The sequence below is a fragment of the Spermophilus citellus genome, assembly GCF_964194105.1.
Source record: "Spermophilus citellus genome assembly, chromosome: 12".
NCBI classification, from domain to species: Eukaryota; Metazoa; Chordata; class Mammalia; order Rodentia; family Sciuridae; genus Spermophilus; species Spermophilus citellus.
This window is the reverse complement of record NC_138198.1, coordinates 28,066,453-28,090,395: the sequence shown is the minus strand read 5'-3', so window position 1 is coordinate 28,090,395 and position 23,943 is coordinate 28,066,453.

The window sequence follows — 23,943 nt, the reverse complement described above, 5'->3', positions numbered from 1 at the left end:
GAAGAACGAATTTGGTGAGCCAAGTGGGATTGGGGTACTGATCATTACCTGAAAGTGTCATCAAGACTGGGTGATAAAATGTGTGCTGAGATTTCAGGAAACTCGTAGTTTTTTGGAAATGGGCAACCTTTTTACATGAAAGTGACTTGTGTCAGTCTCTGCTTAGGGCTACATCAATAGGAAACAAACCATAGAGATAGAACTTGGAACTACTTTGTTGTGTCAAGTTTCAAAGAGATAGCACACACCGTGTTTGATTTAGAGTTCCAAATACATGTAGCCGTATAGGAGAAAAGAGAGTGAAACCTAAAGATTAAAACTGTTACTGCCAACGAACGGTTTAACCTAGAAGAACGAAATTTGGTGAGCCAAGTGAGATTGGGATACTGATCATTACCTGAAAGTGTCATCAAGATTGGGTGAAAAAATGTGTGCTGAGATTTCAGGAAACTCGTAGTTTTCTGGAATCTAGGCAAACCCTTTCCATGAAAGTGATTTGCACCAGTCTCTGCTTAGGCCTCATCAATAGGAAACAAACCATAGATATAGAACTTGGAACTACTTTATTGTGTCAAGTTTCAAAGAGCTAGCACAAACCGTGTTTGATTTAGAGTTCGAACTACATGTATCTCTATAGGAGAAAACAGAGTGAAACCTAAAAATTAAAACTGTTACTGCCAACGAACGGTTTAACCTAGAAGAACAAAATTTGGTGAGCCAAGTGGGATTGGGGTACTGATCATTACCTGAAAGTGTCATCAAGGTTGGGTGAAAAAATGTGTCCTGAGATTTCAGGAAACTCGTAGTTTTTTGGATGCCGGGCAACCCCTTTCCATGAAAGTGATTTGTGTCAGTCTCTGCTTAGGGCTACATCAATAGGAAAAAAACCATAGAGATAGAACTTGGAACTACTTTATTGTGTCAAGTTTCAAAGAGCTAGCACAAACCGTGTTTGATTTAGAGTTCGAACTACATGTATCTCTATAGGAGAAAACAGAGTGAAACCTAAAAATTAAAACTGTTACTGCCAACGAACGGTTTAACCTAGAAGAACGAAATTTGGTGAGCCATGTGGTATTGGGGTACTGATCATGACCTGAAAGTGTCATCAAGATTGGGTGAAAAACTGTGTGCTGAGATTTCAGGAAACTCGTAGTTTTTGTGACGCTTGGAACCCCATTACTTGAAAGTGATTTGGCCAGTCTCTGCTTAGGCCTCATCAATAGGAAACAAACCATAGAGATAGAACTTGGAACTACTTTAATGTGTCAAGTTTCAAAGAGCTAGCACAAACCGTGTTTGATTTAGAGTTCCAACTACATGTATCCATATAGGAGAAAACAGAGTGAAACCTAAAAATTAAAACTGTTACTGCCAACGAACGTTTTAACCTAGAAGAATGAATTTTGTGAGCCAAGTGGGATTGGGGTACTGATCATTACCTGAAAGTGTCATCACGATTGGGTGAAAAAATGTGTGCTGAGATTTAGGAAACTCGTAGTTTTTTGGAAGATTGGCAACCCCTTTCCATGAAAGTGATTTGCGCCAGTCTCTGCTTAGGCCTCATCAATAGGAAACAAACCATAGAGATAGAACTTGGAACAACTTTATTGTGTCAAGTTTCAAAGAGCTAGCACAAATCGTGTTTGATTTAGAGTTCCAACTACATGTATCCATATAGGAGAAAACAGAGTGAAACCTAAAAATTAAAACAGTTACTGGCAATGAACGGTTTAACCTACAAGAACAAAATGTGCTGAGCCAAGTGAGATTGGGGTACTGATCATTACCTGAAAGTGTCATCAAGTTTGGGTGAAAAAATGTGTGCTGAGATTTAAGGAAACTCGTAGTTTTTTTGGAATCTAGGCAAACCCTTTCCAGGAAAGTGATTTGCACCAGTCTCTGCTTAGGCCTCATCAATAGGAAACAAACCATAGAGATAGAACTTGGAACTACCTTATTGTGTCAAGTATCAAAGAGCTAGCACAAACCGTGTTTGATTTAGAGTTCCAACTACATGTATCCCTATAGGAGAAAACAGAGTGAAACCTAAAAATTTAAACTGTTACTGCCAACAAACGGTTTAACCTAGAAGAATGAAATTTGGTGAGCCATGTGGGATTGGGGTACTGATCATTACCTGAAAGTGTCAACAAGATTGGGTGAAAAAATGTGTGCTGAGTTTCAGGAAACTCGTAGTTTTTGGGACGCTTGGAACCCCATTACTTGAAAGTGATTTGGCCAGTCTCTGCTTAGGCCTCATCAATAGGAAACAAACCATAGAGATAGAACTTGGAACTACTTTAATGTGTCAAGTTTCAAAGAGCTAGCACAAACCGTGTTTGATTTAGAGTTCCAACTACATATATCCCTATAGGAGAAAACAGAGTGAAACCTACAATTTTAAACTGTTACTGCCAACGAACGGTTTAACCAAGAAGAACGAAATTTGGTGAGCCAAGTGGGATTGGGGTACTGATCATTACCTGAAAGTGTCATCAAGATTGGGTGAAAAAATGTGTGCTGATATTTCAGGAAACTCGTAGTTTTTTGGAAGCTGGGCAACCGCTTTCAATGAAAGTGATTTGCGCCAGTCTCTGCTTAGGCCTCATCAATAGGCAACAAACCATAGAGATAGAACTTGGAACTACTTTATTGTGTCAAGCTTCAAAGAGCTAGCACAAACCGTGTTTGATTTAGAGTTCCAAATACATGTATCCCTATAGGATAAAAGAGAGTGAAACCTAAAAATTTAAACTGTTACTGCCAAGGAACGGTTTAACCTAGAAGAACGAAATTTGGTGAGCCAAGTGGGATTGGGGTACTGATCATTACCTGAAAGTGTCATAAAGATTGGGTTAAAAAGTGTGTGCTGAGATTTCAGGAAACTCGTAGTTTTTTGGATTCAGGGCAACCCCTTTCCTTGAAAGTGATTTGTGTCAGTCTCTGCTTAGGGCTACATCAATAGGAAAAAAACCATAGAGATAGAACTTGGAACTACTTTATTGTGTCAAGTTTCAAAGAGCTAGCACACACCGTGTTTGATTTAGAGTTCCAACTACATGTATCCACATAGGAGAAAACAGCGTGAAACCTAAAAATTAAAACTGTTACTGCCAAAGAACGTTTTAACCTAGAAGAATGAATTTTGTGAGCCAAGAGGGATTGGGGTACTGATCATTACCTGAAAGTGTCATCAAGATTGGGTGAAAAAATATGTGCTGAGATTTCAGGAAACTCGTAGTTTTTTGGAAGCAAGGCAAACCCTTTCCATGAAAGTGATTTGCACCAGTCTCTGCTTAGGGCTACATCAATAGGAAACAAACCATAGAGACAGAAATTGGAACTACTCTATTGTGTCAAGTTTCAAAGAGCTAGCACAAATCGTGTTTGATTTAGAGTTCGAACTACATGTATCCCTATAGGAGAAAAAAAGAGCTAGCACAAACCGTGTTTGATTTAGAGTTCCAACTACATGTATCTATATATGAGAAAACAGAGTGAAACCTAAAAATTAAAACTGTTACTGCCAACGAACGGTTTAAACTAGAAGATCAAAATTTGTTGAGCCAAGTGGGACTGGGGTACTGATCATTACCTGAAAGTGTCATCAAGACTGGGTGAAAAAAATGTGTGCTGAGATTTCAGGAAACTAGTAGTTTTTTGGAAGATGGGCAACCTTTTTACATGAAATTGATTTGTGCCAGTCTCTGCTTAGGCCTCATCAATAGGAAACAAACCATAGACATAGAACTTGGAACTATTTTATTGTGTCAAGTTTCAAAGAGCTAGCACAAACCGTGTTTGATTTAGAGTTCCAAATACAGGTATCCCTATAGGAGAAAAGAGAGTGAAACCTAAAAATTAAAACTGTTACTGCCAACGAACGGTTTAACCTAGAAGAATGAAATTTGGTGAGCCAAGTGGGATTGGGGTACTGACCATTACCTGAAAGTGTCATCAAGATTGGGTGAAAAAATGTGTGCTGAGATTTCAGGAAACAGGTAGTTTTTTGGATTCTGGGAAACCCCTTTCCATGAAAGTGATTTGTGTCAGTCTCTGCTTAGGGCTACATCAATAGGAAACAAACCATAGATATAGAACTTGGAACTACGTTATTGTGTCAAGTTTCAAAGAGCTAGCACAAACCGTGTTTGATTTAGAGTTCCAACTACATGTATCCCTATAGGAGAAAACAGAGTGAAACCTAAAAATTTAAACTGTTACTGCCAACAAACGGTTTAACCTAGAAGAACGAAATTTGGTGAGCCAAGTGGGATTGGGGTACTAATCATTACCTGAAAGTGTCATCAAGATTGGGTGAAAAAATGTGTGCTGAGATTTCAGGAAACTTGTAGTTTTTTGGAAGCTTGGCAATCCCTTTCCATGAAAGTGATTTGCACCAGTCTCTGCTTAGGCCTCATCAATAGGAAACAAACCATAGATAGAGAACTTGGAACCTCTTTATTGTGTCAAGTTTCAAAGAGCTAGTACAAACCGTGTTTGATTTAGAGTTCCAACTACATGTATCCATATAGGAGAAAACAGAGTGAAACCAAAAAATTAAAACTGTCACTGCCAACGAAAGGTTTAACCTAGAAAAACGAAATTTGGTGAGCCAAGTGGGATTGGGGTATTGATCATTACCTGAAAGTGTCATCAAGATTGGGTTAAAAATTGTATGATGAGATTTCAGGAAACTCGTAGTTTTTTGGATGCTGGACAACCCCTTTCCATGAAAGTGATTTGTGTCAGTCTCTGCTTAGGGCTACATCAATAGGAAACAAACCATAGAGATAGAAGTTGGAACTACTTTATTCTGTCAAGTTTCAAAGAGCTAGCACAAACTGTGTTTGATTTAGAGTTCCAACTACATGTATCCATATAGGAGAAAACAGAGTGAAACCTAAAAATTAAAACTGTTACTGCTAACGAACTGTTTATCCTAGAAGAATGAAATTTGGTGACCAAGTGGGATTGGGGTACTGATCATTACCTGAAAGTGTCATCAAGATTGGGTGAAAAAATGTGTGCTGATATTTCAGGAAACTCCAAGTTTTTTGGAAGCTTGGAACCCCATTCCATGAAAGTGATTTGCGCCAGTCTCTTCTTAGGCCTCATCAATAGGAAACAAACCATAGAGATAGAACTTGGAACTATTTATTGTGTCAAGTCTCAAAGAGCTAGCACAAACCGTGTTTGATTTAGAGTTCCAACTACATGTATCCCTATAGGAGAAAAGAGAGTGAAAACTAAAAATTAAAACTGTTACTGCCAATGAACGGATTAACCAAGAAGAATGAAATTTGGTGAGTCAAGTGGGATTGGGGTACTGATCATTACCTGAAAGTGTCATCAAGATTGGGTGAAAAATTGTGTGCTGAGATTTCAGGAAACTCGTAGTTTTTTGGAAGCTATGCTAACCTTTTCCATGAAAGTGATTTGCACCAGTCTCTGCTTAGGGCTACATCAGTAGGAAACAAACCATAGACATAGAACTTGGAACTACTTTATTGTGTCAAGTTTCCAAGAGCTAGCAAAAACCGTGTTTGATTTAGAGTTCCAACTACATGTATCCATATAGGAGAAAACAGAGTGAAACATGAAATTAAAATTGTTACTGCCAACGAACAGTTTAACCTAGAAGAACAAAATTTGGTGATCCAAGTGGAATTGGGGTACTGATCATTACCTGAAAGTGTCATCAAGATTGGGTGACAAAATGTTTGCTGAGATTTCAGGAAACTCCTAGTTTTTTGGAAGCTTGGAACCCCATTCCATGAAAGTGATTTGCGCCAGTCTCTGCTTAGGCCTCATCAATAGGAAACAAACCATAGAGATAGAACTTGGAACTACTTTATTGTGTCAAGTTTCAAAGAGCTAGCACAAACCGTGTTTGATTTAGAGTTCCAACTACATGTATCCATATAGGAGAAAACAGAGTGAAACCTAAAAATTAAAACTGTTACTGCCAACGAACGGTTTAACCAAGAAGAACGAAATTTGGTGAGCCAAGTTGGACTGGGGTACTGATCATTACCTGAAAGTGTCATCAAGATTGGGTGAAAAAATGTGTGCTGAGATTTCAGGAAATTCGTAGTTTTTTGGAAGCTTGACAACCCCTTTCCATGAAAGTGATTTGTGCCAGTCTCTGCTTGGGGCTACATCAATAGGAAACAAACCATAGAGATTGAACTTGGAACTACTTTATTGTGTCAAGTTTCAAAGAGCTAGCACAAACCGTGATTGATTTAGAGTTCCAACTACATGTATCCATATAGGAGAAAACAGAGTGAAACCAAAAAATTAAAAATGTTACTGCCAATGAACGGTTTAATCTAGAAGACGAATTTGGTGAGCCAAATGGGATTGGTGTACTGATCATTACCTGAAAGTGTCATCAAGATTGGGTGAAAAAATGTGTGCTGAAATTTCAGGAAACTCGTAGTTTTTTGGAAGCTTGGAACCCCATTCCATGAAAGTGATTTGCGCCAGTCTCTGTTTAGGCCTCATCAATAGGAAACAAACCATAGAGATAAAACTTGGAACTACTTTATTGTGTCAAGTTTCAAAGAGCTAGCACAAACCGTGTATGATTTAGAGTTCCAACTACATGTATCCATATAGGAGAAAACAGAGTGAAATATAAAATTAAAATTGTTACTGCCAACGAACAGTTTAACCTAGAAGAACTAAATTTGGTGATCCAAGTGGAATTGGGGTACTGATCATTACCTGAGAGTGTCATCAAGATTGGGTGACAAAATGTGTGCTGAGATTTCAGGAAACTCGTAGTTTTTTGGAAGCTTGGAACCCCATTCCATGAAAGTGATTTGCGCCAGTCTCTGCTTAGGCCTCATCAATAGGAAACAAACCATAAAGATAGAACTTGGAACTACTTTATTGTGTCAAGTTTCAAAGAGCTAGCACAAACCGTGTTTGATTTAGAGTTCCAACTACATGTATCCATATAGGAGAAAACAGAGTGAAACCTAAAAATTAAAAATGTTACTGCCAACGAACGGTTTAATCTAGAAGACGAATTTGGTGAGCCAAATGGGATTGGGGTACTCATCATTACCTGAAAGTGTCATCAAGATTGGGTGAAAAAATGTGTGCTGAAATTTCAGGAAACTCGTAGTTTTTTGGAAGCTTGGAACCCCATTCCATGAAAGTGATTTGTGCCAGTCTCTGTTGAGGCCTCATCAATAGGAAACAAACCATAGAGATAAAACTTGGAACTACTTTATTGTGTCAAGTTTCAAAGAGCTAGCACAAACCGTGTTTGATTTAGAGTTCCAACTACATGTATCCATATAGGAGAAAACAGAGTGAAACATAAAATTAAAATTGTTACTGCCAACGAACAGTTTAACCTAGAAGAACTAAATTTGGTGATCCAAGTGGAATTGGGGTACTGATCATTACCTGAGAGTGTCATCAAGATTGGGTGACAAAATGTGTGCTGAGATTTCAGGAAACTCGTAGTTTTTTGGAAGCTTGGAACCCCATTCAATGAAAGTGATTTGCGCCAGTCTCTGCTTAGGCCTCATCAATAGGAAACAAACCATAAAGATAGAACTTGGAACTACTTTATTGTGTCAAGTTTCAAAGAGCTAGCACAAACCGTGTTTGATTTAGAGTTCCAACTACATGTATCCATATAGGAGAAAACAGAGTGAAAACTAAAAATTAAAACTGTTACTGCCAACGAACGGTTTAACCTAGAAGAACGAAATTTGGTGAGCCAAGTGGGATTGGGGTACTGATCATAACCTGAAAGTTTCATCAAGATTGGGTGAAAAATTGTGTGATGAGATTTCAGGAAACTCGTAGTTTTTTGGATGCTGGGCAACCCCTTTCCATGAAAGTGACTTGTGTCAGTCTCTGCTTAGGCCTCATCAATAGGAAACAAACCATAGAGATAGAACTTGGAACTACTTTATTGTGTCAAGTTTCAAAGAGCTAGCACAAACCGTGTTTGATTTAGAGTTCCAACTACATGTATCCCTATAGGAGAAAAGAGAGTGAAAACTAAAAATTAAAACTGTTACTGCCAATGAACGGTTTAACCAAGAAGAATGAAATTTGGTGAGCCAAGTGGGATTGGGGTACTGATCATTACCTGAAAATGTCATCAAGATTGGGTGAAAAATTGTGTGCTGAGATTTCAGGAAACTCGTAGTTTTTTGGAAGCTTGGAACCCCATTCCATTAAAGTGATTTGCACCAGTCTCTGCTTAGGGCTACATCAATAGGAAACAAACCATAGACATAGAACTTGGAATTACTTTATTGTGTCAAGTTTCAAAGAGCTAGCACAAACCGTGTTTGATTTAGAGTTCCAACTACATGTATCCCTATAGGAGAAAACAGAGTGAAACCTAAAAATTAAAACTGTTACTGCCAATGAACGATTTAACCAAGAAGAATGAAATTTGGTGAGCCAAGTGGGATTGGGGTACTGATCATTACCTGAAAGTGTCATCAAGATTGGGTGAAAAAATGTGTGCTGAGATTTCAAGAAACTCGTAGTTTTTTGGAAGCTTGGAACCCCATTCCATGAAAGTGATTTGCGCCAGTCTCTGCTTAGGCCTCATCAATAGGAAACAAACCATAGAGATAGAACTTGGAACTACTTTATTGTGTCAAGTTTCAAAGAGCTAGCACAAACCGTGTTTGATTTAGAGTTCCAACTATATGTATCCCTATAGGAGAAAACAGAGTGAAACCTAAAAATTAAAACTGTTACTGCCAATGAACGATTTAACCAAGAAGAATGAAATTTGGTGAGCCAAGTGGGATTGGGGTACTGATCATTACCTAAAAGTGTCATCAAGATTGGGTGAAAAATTGTGTGCTGAGATTTCAGGAAACTCGTAGTTTTTTGGAAGCTAGGCAAACCCTTTCCATGAAAGTGATTTGCACTAGTCTCTGCTTAGGGCTACATCAATAGGAAACAAACCATAGAGATGGAACTTGGAACTCCTTTATTGTGTCAAGTTTCAAAGAGCTAGCACAAACCGTGTTTTGATTTAGAGTTCCAACTATATGTATCCCTATAGGAGAAAACAGAGTGAAACCTAAAAATTAAAACTGTTACTGCCAACGAACGGTTTAACCTAGAAGAACAAAATTTGGTGAGCCAAGTGGGATTGGGGTACTGATCGTTACCTGAAAGTGTCATCAAGATTGGGTGAAAAAATGTGTGCTGAGATTTCAGGAAACTCGTAGTTTTTTGGATGCTTGGCAACCCCTTTCCATGAAAGTGACTTGTGTCAGTCTCTGCTTAGGTCTACATCAATAGGAAACAAACCATAGAGATAGAAGTTGGAACTACATTATTGTGTCAAGTTTCAAAGAGCTAGCACAAACCATGTTTGTTTTATAGTTCCAACTACATGTATCCATATAGGAGAAAACAGAGTTAAACCTAAAAATTAAAACTGTTACTGCCAACCAACGGTTTAACATAGAAGAATGAAATTTGGTGACCAAGTGGGATTGGGGTACTGATCATTACCTGAAAGTGTCATCAAGATTGGGTGAAAAAATATGTGCTGAGATTTCAGGAAACTCGTAGTTTTTTGGAAGCTTGGAACCCCATTCCATGAAAGTGATTTGCGCCAGTCTCTGCTTAGGCCTCATCAATAGGAAACAAACCATAGAGATAGAACTTGGAACTACTTTAATGTGTCAAGTTTCAAAGAGTTAGCACAAGCCTTTTTTGATTTAGAGTTCCTACTACATGTATCCCTATAGGAGAAAAGAGAGTGAAACCTAAAAATTCAAACTGTTACTGCCAATGAACGGTTTAACCAAGAAGAACGAAATTTGGTGAGCCAAGTGGGATTGGGGTACTGATCATTACCTGAAAGTGTCATCAAGATTGGGTGATTTCAGGAAACTCGTAGTTCTTTGGAAGCTAGGCTAACCTTTTCCATGAAAGTGATTTGCACCAGTCTCTGCTTAGGGCTACATCAATAGGAAACAAACCATAGAGATAGAACTTGGAACTACTTTATTGTGTCAAGTTTCAAAGAGCTAGCACAAACCGTGATTGATTTAGAGTTCCAACTACATGTATCCATATAGGAGAAAACAGAGTGAAACCTAAAAATTACAACTGTTACTGCCAACGAACGGTTTAATCTAGAAGAACGAAATTTGGTGAGCCAAATGGGATTGGGGTACTGATCATTACCTGAAAGTGTCATCAAGATTGGGTGAAAAAATGTGTGCTGAAATTGCAGGAAACTCGTAGTTTTTTGGAAGCTAGGAACCCCATTCCATGAAAGTGATTTGCGCCAGTCTCTGTTTAGGCCTCATCAATAGGAAACAAACCATAGAGATAGAACTTGGAACTACTTTATTGTGTCAAGTTTCAAAGAGCTAGCACAAACCGTGTTTGATTTATAGTTCCAACTACATGTATCCCTATAGGAGAAAACAGAGTGAAACCTAAAAATTAAAACTGTTACTGCCAATGAACGATTTAACCAAGAAGAATGAAATTTGGTGAGCCAAGTGGGATTGGGGTACTGATCATTACCTGAAAGTGTCATCAAGATTGGGTGAAAAAATGTGTGCTGAGATTTCAGGAAACTCGTAGTTTTTTGGAAGCTAGGCAAACCCTTTCCATGAAAGTGATTTGCACCAGTCTCTGCTTAGGGCTACATCAATAGGAAACAAACCATAGAGATGGAACTTGGAACTCCTTTATTGTGTCAAGTTTCAAAGAGCTAGCACACACCGTGTTTGATTTAGAGTTCCAACTACATGTATCCCTATACGAGGAAACAGAGTGAAACCTAAAAATTAAAACTGTTACTGCCAACGAACGGTTTAACCAAGAAGAAAAAAATTTGGTGAGCCAAGTGGGATTGGGGTACTGATCGTTACCTGAAAGTGTCATCAAGATTGGGTGAAAAAATGTGTGCTGAAATTTCAGGAAACTCGTAGTTTTTTGGAAGCAAGGCAAACCCTTTCCATGAAATTGATTTGCGCCAGTCTACATCAATCGGAAAAAACCATAGAGATAGAAGTTGGAACTACATTATTGTGTCAAGTTTCAAAGAGCTAGCACAAACCATGTTTGTTTTATAGTTCCAAATACATGTATGCATATAGGAGAAAACAGAGTTAAACCTAAAAATTAAAACTGTTACTGCCAACCAACGGTTTAACCTAGAAGAATGAAATTTGGTGACCAAGTGGGATTGGGGTACTGATCATTACCTGAAAGTGTCATCAAGATTCTGTGAAAAAATGTGTGCTGAGATTTCAGGAAACTCGTAATTTTTTTGAAGCTTGGAACCCCATTCCATGAAAGTGATTTGCGCCAGTCTCTGCTTAGGCCTCATCAATAGGAAACAAACCATAGAGATAGAACTTGGAACTACTTTATTGTGTCAAGTTTCAAAGAGCTAGCACAAACCGTGTGTGATTTAGAGTTCCAACTACATGTATCCATACAGGAGAAAATAGAGTGAAACCTAAAAATTAAAACTGTTACTGCCAACGAACGGTTTAACCTAGAAGAATGAAATATGGTGAGCCAAGTGGGATTGGGGTGCTGATCATTACCTGAAATTGTCATCAAGATTGGGTGAAAAAATGTGTGCTGAGATTTCAGGAAACTCATAGTTTTTTGGAAGCTTGGCAACCCCTTTCAATTAAAGTGATTTGCGCCAGTCTCTGCTTAGGCCTCATCAATAGAAAACAAACCATAGAGATAGAACTTGGAACTACTTTATTGTGTCAAGTTTCAAAGAGCTAGCACAAACCGTGTTTGATTTAGAGTTCCAACTACATGTATCCCTATAGGAGAAAAGAGAGTGAAACCTAAAAATTAAAACTGTTACTGCCAATGAACGTTTTAACCAAGAAGAATGAAATTTGGTGAGCCAAGTGGGATTGGGGTACTGATCATTACCTGAAAGTGTCATCAAGATTGGGTGAAAAATTGTGTGCTGAGATTTCAGGAAATTCGTAGTTTTTTGGAAGCTAGGCTAACCTTTTCCATGAAAGTGATTTGCACCAGTCTCTGCTTAGGGCAACATCAATAGGAAACAAACCATAGACATAGAACTTGGAACTACTTTATTGTGTCAAGTTTCAAAGAGCTAGCACAAACCGTGATTGATTTAGAGTTCCAACTACATGTATCCCTATAGGAGAAAACAGAGTGAAACCTAAAAATTAAAACTGTTACTGCCAACGAACGGTTTAACCTAGAAGAACGAAATTTGGTGAGCCAAGTGGGATTGGGGTACTGATCATTACCTGAAAGTGTCATCAAGATTGGGTGAAAAAATGTGTGCTGAGATTTCAGGAAACTCGTAGTTTTTTGGATGCTTGGCAACCCCTTTCCATGAAAGTGACTTGTGTCAGTCTCTGCTTAGGTCTATATCAATAGGAAACAAACCATAGAGAAAGAAGTTGGAACTACATTATTGTGTCAAGTTTCAAAGAGCTAGCACAAACCATGTTTGTTTTATAGTTCCAACTACATGTATCCATATAGGAGAAAACAGAGTTAAACCTAAAAATTAAAACTGTTACTGCCAATGAACGGTTTAACCTAGAAGAATGAAATTTGGTGACCAAGTGGGATTGGGGTACTGATCATTACCTGAAAGTGTTATCAAGATTGGGTGAAAAAATGTGTGCTGAGATTTCAGGAAACTCGTAGTTTTTTGGAAGCTTGGAACCCCATTCCATGAAAGTGATTTGCGCCAGTCTCTGCTTAGGCCTCATCAATAGGAAACAAACCATAGAGATAGAACTTGGAACTAAGTTATTGTGTCAAGTTTCAAAGAGCTAGCACAAACCGTGTTTGATTTAGAGTTCCTACTCCATGTATCCCTATAGGAGAAAACAGAGTGAAACCTAAAAATTCAAACTGTTACTGCCAATGAACGGTTTAACCCAGAAGAACGAAATTTGGTGAGTCAAGTGGGATTGGGGTACTGATAATTACCTGAAAGTGTCATCAAGATTGGGTGAAAAATTGTGTGCTGATATTTCAGGAAACTCGTAGTTCTTTGGAAGCTCGGCTAACCTTTTCCATGAAAGTGATTTGCACCAGTCTCTGCTTAGGGCTACAACAATAGGAAACAAACCATAGAGATAGAAGTTGGAACTACTTTATTGTGTCAAGTTTCAAAGAGCTAGCACAAACCGTGATTGATTTAGAGTTCCAACTACATGTATCCCTATAGGAGAAAACAGAGTGAAACCTAAAAATTAAAACTGTTACTGCCAACGAACGGTTTAACCTAGAAGAACGAATTTTGGTGAGCCAAATGGGATTGGGGTACTGATCATTACCTGAAAGTGTCATCAAGATTGGGTGAAAAAATATGTGCTGAAATTTCAGGAAACTCGTAGTTTTTTGGAAGCTTGGAACCCCATTCCATGAAAGTGATTTGCGCCAGTCTCTGCCTAGGCGTCATCAATAGGAAACAAACCATAGAGATAGAACTTGGAACTACTTTATTGTGTCAAGTTTCAAAGAGCTCGCACAAACCGTGTTTGATTTAGAGTTCCAAATACATGTATCCCTATAAGAGAAAACAGAGTGAAACCTAAAAATTAAAACTGTTACTGCCAACGAACGGTTTAACCAAGAAGAACGAAATTTGTTGAGCCAAGTGGGATTGGGGTACTGAACATTACCTGAAAGTGTCATCAAGATTGGGTGAAAAAATGTGTGCTGAGATTTCAGGAAACTCGTAGTTTTTTGGAAGCTAGGCAAACCCTTTCCATGAAAGTGATTTGCACCAGTCTCTGCTTAGGGCTACATCAATAGGAAACAAACCATAGAGATAGAAGTTGGAACTACTTTATTGTGTCAAGTTTCAAAGAGCTAGCACAAACCGTGTTTGATTTAGAGATCCAACTACATGTATACCTATAGGAGAAAACAGAGTGAAACCTAAAAATTAAAACTGTTACTGCCAACGAACGGTTTAACCTAGAAGAACGAAATTTGGTGAGCCAAGTGGGATTGGGGTACTGATCATTACCTGAAAGTGTCATCAAGATTGGGTGAAACATGTGTGCTGAGATTTCAGGAAACTCGTATTTTTTTGAAAGATTAGCAACCCCTTTTCATGAAAGTGATTTGCCCCAGTCTCTGCTTAGGCCCCATCAATAGGAAACAAACCATAGAGATAGAAATTTGAATTTCTTTATTGTGTCAAGATTCAAAGAGCTAGCACAAACCGTGTTTGATTTAGAGTTCGAACTACATGTATCCCTATAGGAGAAAACTGAGTGAAACCTAAAAATTAAAACTGTTACTGCCAATGAACGGTTTAACCTAGAAGAACGAAATTTGGTGAGCCAAGTGAGACTGGGGTAGTGATCATTACCTGAAAGTGTCATCAAGATTGGCTGAAAAAATGTGTGCTGAGATTTCAGGAAACTCGTAGTTTTTTGGAAACTAGGCAAACCCTTTCCATGAAAGTGATTTGCACCACTCTCTGCTTAGGGCTACATCAATCGGAAACAAACCATAGAGATAGAACTTCGAACTACTTTATTGTGTCAAGTTTCAAAGAGCTAGCACAAACCGAGTTTGATTCAGAGTTCCAACTACATGTATCCCTATAGGAGAAAACAGAGTGAAACCTAAAAATTAAAACGGTCACTGCCAACGAAAGGTTTAACCTAGAAGAACGAAATTTGGTGAGCCAAGTTGGATTGTTTACTGATCATTACCTGAAAGTGTCATCAAGATTGGGTGAAAAAATGTGTTCTGAGACTTAAGGAAACTCATAGTTTTTTGTAAGCTTGGCAACCCCTTTCCATGAAAGTGATTTGCACCAGTCTCTGCTTAGGCCTCATCAATAGGAAACAAACCTTAGAGATACAACTTGGAACTACTTTATTGTGTCAACTTTCAAAGAGCTAGCACAAACTGTGTTTGATATAGAGTTCCAACTACATGTATCCCTGTAGGAGAAAACAGAGTGAAACGTAAATATTTAAACTGTTACTGCCAACGAACGGTTTAACGTATAAGAACGAAATTTGGTGAGCCAAGTGGGATTGGGGTACTGATCATTACCTGAAAGTGTCATCAAGATTGGGTGAAAAAATGTGTGCTGAGATTTCAGGAAACTCGTAGGTTTTTGGAAACTTGGCAATTCCTTTCCATGAAAGTGATTTGCGCCAGTCTCTGCTTAGGCCTCATCAATAGGAAACAAACCTTAGAGATAGAACTTGGAACTACTTTATTGTGTCAAGTTTCAAAGAGTTAGCACAAACCATGTTTGATTTAGAGTTCCAAATACATGTATCCATATAGGAGAAAACAGAGTGAAACATAAAATTTTAAACTGTTACTGCCAACGAACGGTTTAACCTAGAAAAACGAAGTTTGGTGAGCCAAGTGGGATTGGGGTACTGATCATTACCTGAAATTGTCATCAAGTTTGGGTGAAAAAATGTGTGCTGAGATTTCAGGAAACTCGTAGTTTTTTGGCAGCTAGGCAAACCCTTTGCATGAAAGTGATTTGCAACAGTCTCTGCTTAGGGCTACATCAATAGAAAACAAACCATAGAGATAGAATTTGGAACTACTTTATTGTATCAAGTTTCAAAGAGCTAGCACAAACCGTGTTTGATTTAGAGTTCCAAATACATGTATCCCTATAGGAGAAAACAGAGTGAAACCTAAAAATTAAAACTGTTACTGCCAACGAACGGTTTAACCTAGAAGAACGAAATTTGGTGAGCCAAGTGGGATTGAGGTACTGATCATTACCTGAATGTGTCATCAAGATTGGCTGAAAAAATGTGTGCTGAGATTTCAGGAAACTCATAGTTTTTGGGAAGCTAGGCAAACCCTTTCCATGAAAGTGATTTGCACCAGTCTCTGCTTAGGGCTACATCAATAGGAAACAAACCATAGAGATAGAACTTGGAACTACTTTATTGTGTCAAGTTTCAAATAGCTAGCACAAACCGTGTTTGATTTAGAGTTCCAAATACATGTATCCCTATAGGAGAAAAGAGAGTGAAACCTAAAAATTAAAACTGTTACTGCCACCGAACGTTTTAACCAAGAAGAATGAAATTTGTTGAGCCAAGTGGGATTCGGGTACTGATCATTACCTGAAAGTGTCATCAAGATTGGGTGACAAAATGTGTGCTGGAATTTCAGGAAACTCGTAGTTTCTGGAAGCTTGGCAACCCCTTTCCATGAAAGTGATATGTGCCAGTCTATGCTTAAGGCTACATAAATAGGAAACAAACCATAGAGATAGAACTTGTAACTACTTTATTGTGTCAAGTTTCAAAGAGCTAGCACAAACCGTGTTTGATTTACAGTTCCAACTACATGTATCCCTATAGGAGAAAACAGAGTGAAACCTAAAAATTAAAACTGTTACTACCAACGAACGGTTTAACCATGAAGAACGAAATTTGGTGAGCCAAGTGGGATTGGGGTACTGATGATTACCTGAAAGTGTCATCAAGATTGGGTGAAAAAATGTGTGCTGAGATTTCAGGTAACTCATATTTTTTTGGAAGCTGGGCAACCCCTTTCAATAAAAGTGATTTGCGCCAGTCTCTGCTTACGCCTCATCAATAGGAAACAAACCATAGAGATAGACCTTGGAACTACTTTATTGTGTCAAGTTTCAAAGAGCTAGCACAAACCGTGTTTGATTTAGAGTTCCAACTACATGTATCCATATAGGAGAAAACAGAGTGAAACCAAAAAATTAAAACTGTTACTGCCAACGAATGGTTTTACCTAGAAGAACGAAATTTGGTGAGCCAAGTGGGATTGGGGTACTGATCATTACCTGAAAGTGTCATCAAGTTTGGGTGAAAAAATGTGTGCTGAGATTTCAGGAAACTCGTAGTTTTTTGGAAGCTTGGCAACACCTTTCCATTTAAGTGATTTGCGCCAGTCTCTGCTTAGGGCTACATCAATAGGAAACAAACCATAGAGATAGAACATGGAACTACTTTATTGTGTCAAGTTTCAAAGAGCTAGCACAAACCGTGTTTGATTTAGTGTTCCAACTACATGTATCCATATAGGAGAAAACAGAGTGAAACCAAAAAATGAAAACTGTTACTGCCAACGAACGGTTTAACCTAGAAGAACGAAATTTGGTGAGCCAAGTGGGATTGGGGTACTGATCCTTACCTGAAAGTGTCATCAAGATTGGTTGAAAAAATGTGTGCTGAGATTTCAGAAAACTCGTAGTGTTTTGGAAGCTTGGCAACCCCTTTCCATGAAAGTGATTTGCGCTAGTCTCTGCTTAGTCCTCATGAAAAGGAAACAAACCATAGAGATAGAACTTGGAACTACTTTATTGTGTCAAGTTTCAAAGAGCTAGCACAAATCGTGTTTGATTTAGAGTTCCAACTACATGTATCCGTATAGGAGAAAACAGAGTGAAACCTAAAAAATTAAAACTGTTACTGCCAACGAACGGTTTAACCTAGAAGAACGAAATTTGGTGAGCCAAGTGGGATTCGGGTACTGATCCTTACCTGAAAGTGTTATCAAGATTGGGTGAAAAAATGTGTGCTGAGACTTCAGGAAACTCGTAGTGTTTTGGAAGCTTGGCAACCCCTTTCCATGAAAGTGATTTGCTCCAGTCTCTGCTTAGGGCTACATCAATAGGAAACAAACCATAGAGATAGAACATGGAACTACTTTATTGTGTCAAGTTTCAAAGAGCTAGCACAAACCGTGTTTGATTTAGTGTTCCAACTACATGTATCCATATAGGAGAAAACAGAGTGAAACCAAAAAATGAAAACTGTTACTGCCAATGAACGGTTTAACCTAGAAGAACGAAATTTGGTGACCAAGTGGGATTGGGGTACTGATCATTACCTGAAAGTGTTATCAAGATTGGGTGAAAAAATGTGTGCTGAGATTACAGGAAACTCGTAGTTCTTTGGAAGCTTGGAACCCCATTCCATGAAAGTGAATTGCGCCAGTCTCTGCTTAGGCCTCATCAATAGGAAACAAACCATAGAGATAGAACTTGGAACTACTTTATTGTGTCAAGTTTCAAAGAGCTAGCACAAACCGTGTTTGATTTAGAGTTCCTACTACATGTATCCCTATAGGAGAAAACAGAGTGAAACCTAAAAATTCAAACTGTTACTGCCAATGAACGGTTTAACCAAGAAGAACGAAATTTGGTGAGCCAAGTGGGATTGGGGTACTGATCATTACCTGAAAGTGTCATCAAGATTGGGTGAAAAATTGTGTGCTGAGATTTCAGGAAACTCGTAGTTCTTTGGAAGCTAGGCTAACCTTTTCCATGAAAGTGATTTGCACCAGTCTCTGCTTAGGGCTACATCAATAGTTAACAAACCATAGAGATAGAAGTTGGAACTACTTTATTGTGTCAAGTTTCAAAGAGCTAGCACAAACCGTGATTGATTTAGAGTTCCAACTACATGTATCCCTATAGGAGAAAACAGAGTGAAACCTAAAAATTAAAACTGTTACTGCCAACGAACGGTTTAATCTAGAAGAACGAAATTTGGTGAGCCAAATGGTATTGGGGTACTGATCATTACCTGAAAGTGTCATCAAGATTGGGTGAAAAAATGTGTGCTGAGATTTCAGGAAACTCGTAGTTTTTTGGAAGCTTGACAACCCCTTTCCATGAAAGTGATTTGTGCCAGTCTCTGCTTGGGGCTACATCAATAGGAAACAAACCATAGAGATTGAACTTGGATCTACTTTATTGTGTCAAGTTTCAAAGAGCTAGCACAAACCATGTTTGATTTAGAGTTCCAACTACATGTATCCATACAGGAGAAAATAGAGTGAAACCTAAAAATTAAAACTGTTACTGCCAACGAACGGTTTAACCTAGAAGAACGAAATTTGGTGAGCCAAGTGGGATTGGGGTACTGATCATTACCTGAAATTGTCATCAAGATTGGATGAAAAAATGTGTGCTGAGATTTCAGGAAACTCATAGTTTTTTGGAAGCTTGGCAACCCCTTTCAATTAAAGTGATTTGCGCCAGTCTCTGCTTAGGACTCATCAATAGAAAACAAACCATAGAGATAGAACTTGGAACTACTTTATTGTTTCAAGTTTCAAAGAGCTAGCACAAACCGTGTTTGATTTAGAGTTCCAACTACATGTATCCCTATAGGAGAAAAGAGAGTGAAACCTAAAAATTAAAACTGTTACTGCCAACGAACGGTTTAACCTAGAAGAACGAAATTTGGTGAGCCAAGTGGGATTGGGGTACTGATCATTACCTGAAAGTGTCATCAAGATTGGGTGAAAAAATGTGTGCTGAGATTTCAGGAAACTCGTAGTTTTTTGGAAGCTAGGCAAACCCTTTCCATGAAAGTGATTTGCACCAGTCTCTGCTTAGGGCTACATCAATAGGAAACAAACCATAGAGATAGAACTTGGAACAACTTTCTTGTGTCAAGTTTCAAAGAGCTAGCACAAATCGTGTTTGATTTAGAGTTCCAACTACATGTATCCATATAGGAGAAAACAGAGTGAAACCTAAAAATTAAAACAGTTACTGGCAATGAACGGTTTAACCTACAAGAACAAAATGTGCTGAGCCAAGTGAGATTGGGGTACTGATCATTACCTGAAAGTGTCATCAAGTTTGGGTGAAAAAATGTGTGCTGAGATTTCAGGAAACTCGTAGTTTTTTTGGAATCTAGGGAAACCCTTTCCATGAAAGTGATTTGCACCAGTCTCTGCTTAGGCCTCATCAATAGGAAACAAACCATAGAGATAGAAGTTGGAACTACCTTATTGTGTCAAGTATCAAAGAGCTAGCACAAACCGTGTTTGATTTAGAGTTCCAACTACATGTATCCCTATAGGAGAAAACAGAGTGAAACCTAAAAATTTAAACTGTTACTGCCAACAAACGGTTTAACCTAGAAGAACGAAATTTGGTGAGCCAAGTGGGATTGGTGTACTGATCATTACGTGAAAGTGTCATCAAGATTGGGTGAAAAAATGTGTGCTGAGATTTCAGGAAACTCGTAGTTTTTTGGAAGCAAGGCAAACCACGTTCCATGAAAGTGATTTGCACCAGTCTCTGCTTAGGGCTATATCAATAGGAAACAAACCATAGAGATAGAAATTGGAACTACTCTATTGTGTCAAGTTTCAAAGAGCTAGCACAAACCGTGTTTGATTTAGAGTTCCAAATACATGTATCCCTATAGGAGAAAAGAGAGTGAAACCTAAAAATTAAAACTGTTACTGCCAACGAACGGTTTAACCTAGAAGAATGAAATTTGGTGAGCCATGTGGGATTGGGGTACTGATCATTACCTGAAAGTGTCATCAAGATTGGGTGAAAAAATGTGTGCTGAGTTTCAGGAAACTGGTAGTTTTTGGGTCGCTTGGAACCCCATTACTTGAAAGTGATTTGGCCAGACTCTGCTTAGGCCTCATCAATAGGAAACAAACCATAGAGATAGAACTTGGAACTACTTTAATGTGTCAAGTTTCAAAGAGCTAGCACAAACCGTGTTTGATTTAGAGTTCCAACTACATATATCCCTATAGGAGAAAACAGAGTGAAACCTACAAATTAAAACTGTTACTGCCAACGAACGGTTTAACCAAGAAGAACGAAATTTGGTGAGCCAAGTGGGATTGGGGTACTGATCATTACCTGAAAGTGTCATCAAGATTGGGTGAAAAAATGTGTGCTGAGATTTCAGGAAACTCGTAGTTTTTTGGAAGCTGGCCAACCCCTTTCAATGAAAGTGATTTGCGCCAGTCTCTGCTTAGGCCTCATCAATAGGCAACAAACCATAGAGATAGAACTTGGAACTACTTTATTGTGTCAAGCTTCAAAGAGCTAGCACAAACCGTGTTTGATTTAGAGTTCCAAATACATGTATCCCTATAGGATAAAAGAGAGTGAAACCTAAAAATTTAAACTGTTACTGCCAAGGAACGGTTTAACCTAGAAGAACGAAATTTGGTGAGCCAAGTGGGATTGGGTACTGATCATTACCTGAAAGTGTCATCAAGATTGGGTGAAAAAATGTGTGCTGAGATTTCAGGAAACTCCTAGTTTTTTGAAGCTTGAAACCCCTTTCCATTTAAGTGATTTTCGCCAGTCTCTGCTTAGGGCTACATCAACAGGAAACAAACCACAGAGATAGAACTTGGAACTACTTTATTGTGTCAAGTTTCAAAGAGCTAGCACAAACCATGTTTGATTTAGAGTTCCAAATACATGTATCCCCATAGGAGAAAACAGAGTGAAACCTAAAAATTAAAACTGTTACTGCCACCGAACAGTTTAACCAAGAAGAACGAAATTTGGTGAGCCAAGTGGGATTGGGGTACTGATCATTACCTGAAAGTGTTATCAAGATTGGGTGAAAAAATGTGTGATGCGATTTCAGGAAACTCGTAATTTTTTGGATGCTGGGCAACCCCTTTCCATTAAAGTGACTTCTGTCAGTCTCTGCTTATGGCTACATCAATAGGAAACAAACCATAGAAATAGAAGTTGGAACTACTTTATTGTTTCAAGTTTCAAAGAGCTAGCATAAACCGTGTTTGATTTAGAGTTCCAACTATATGTATCCATATAGGAGAAATCAGAGTTAAACCTAAAAATTAAAACTGTTACTGCCAACGAACGGTTTTACCTAGAAGAAAGAAATTTGGTGAGCCAAGTGGGATTGGGGTACTGATCATTACCTGAAAGTGTCATCAAGATTGGGTGAAAAAATGTGTGCTGAGATTTCAGGAAACTCGTAGTTTTTTGGAAGCTTGGAACCCCATTCCATGAAAGTGATTTGTGCCAGTCTCGGCTTAGGCCTCATCAATAGGAAACAAACCATAGAGATAGAACTTGGAACTACATTATTGTGTCAAGTTGCAAAGAGTTAGCACAAACCGTGTTTGATTTAGAGTTCCACCTACATGTATCCATATAGGAGAAAACAGAGTGAAACCTAAAAATTAAAACTGTTACTGCCAACGAACGGTTTAACCTAGAACAACGAAATTTGTTGAGCCAAGTGGGATGGGGGTACTGATCTTTACCTGAAAGTGTCATCAAGATTGTGTGAAAAAATGTGTGCTGAGATTTCAGGAAACTTCTAGTTTTTTGGAGGCCTTGCAACCCCTTTCCATGAAAGTGACTTGTGTCAGTCTCTGCTTAGGGCTACATCAATAGGAAACAAACCATAGAGATAGAAGTTGGAACTACTTTATTGTGTCACGTTTCAAAGAGCTAGCACAAACCGTGTTTGATTTAGAGTTCCAACTACATGTATCCATATAGGAGAAAACAGAGTGAAACCTAATAATTAAAACTGTTACTGCCACCGAACGGTTTAACCTAGAAGAACGAAATTTGGTGAGCCAAGTGGGATTGGGGTACTGATCATTACCTGAAAGTGTCATCATGATTGGGTGAAAAAATGTGTGCTGAGATTTCAGGAAACTCGCAGTTTTTGGAAACTTGGCAACCCCTTTCCATGAAAGTTATTTGTTCCAGGCTCTGCATAGGGCTACATCAATAGGAAACAAACCATAGAGATAGAACTTGGAACTACTTTATTGTGTCAAGTTTCAAAGAGCTAGCACAAACCGTGTTTGATTTAGAGTTCCAACTACATGTATCCATATAGGAGACAACAGAGTGAAACCTAAAAATTAAAACTGTTACTGCCAAGGAACGGTTTAAACTAGAAGAACGAAATTTGGTGAGCCAAGTGGGATTGGGGTACTAATCATTACCTTAAAGTGTCATCAATATTGGGTGAAAAAATGTGTGCTGAGATTTCAGGAAACTCGTACATTTTGGAAGCTAGGCAAACCCTTTCCATTAAAGTGATTTGCACCAGTCTCTGCTTAGGGATACATCAATAGGAAACAAACAATAGAGATAGAACTTGGAACTCCTTTATTGTGTCAAGTTTCAAAGAGCTAGCACAAACCGTGTTTGATTTAGAATTCCAACTACATGTATCCATACAGGAGAAAACAGAGTGAAACCTAAAAATTAAAACTGTTACTGCCAAAGAACGGTTTAACCTAGAAGAACGAAACTTGGTGAGCCAAGTGGAATTGGAGTACTGATCATTACGTGAAAGTGTCATCAAGATTGGGTGAAAAAAATGTGTGCTGAGATTTCAGGAAACTCATAGTTTTTAAAGCTTGGAACCCCTTTCCATGAAATTGATTTGCGCCAGTCTCTGCTTAGCGCTACTTCATTACTAAACAAACCATAGAGTTAGAACTTGGAACTACTTTTTTGTGTCAAGTTGCAAAGAGCTAGCAGAAACCGTGTTTGACTTAGAGTTCCAACTACATGTATCCATATAGGAGAAAATAGAGTGAAACCTAAAAATTAAAACTGTTACTGCCAACGAACGGTTTAACCTAGAAGAACGAAATTTGGTGAGCCAAGTGGGATTAGGGTACTGATCATTACCTGAAAGTGTCATCAAGATTGGGTGAAAAAATGTGTGCTGAGATTTCAGGAAACTCCTAGTTTTTTGAAGCTTGAAACCCCTTTCCATTAAAGTGATTTGCGCCAGTCTCTGCTTAGGGCTACATCAACAGGAAACAAACCATAGAGATAGAACTTGGAACTACTTTATTGTGTCAAGTTTCAAAGAGCTAGCAAAAACCGTGTTTGATTTAGAGTTCCAACTACATGTATCCATATAGGAGAAAACAGAGTGAAACATAAAATTAAAATTGTTACTGCCAACGAACAGTTTAACCTAGAAGAACGAAATTTGGTGATCCAAGTGCAATTGGGGTACTGATCATTACCTGACAGTGTCATCAAGATTGGGTGACAAAATGTGTGCTGAGATTTCAGGAAACTCGTAGTTTTTTGGAAGCTTGGAACCCCATTCCATGAACGTGATTTGCGCCAGTCTCTGCTTAGGCCTCATCAATAGGAAACAAACC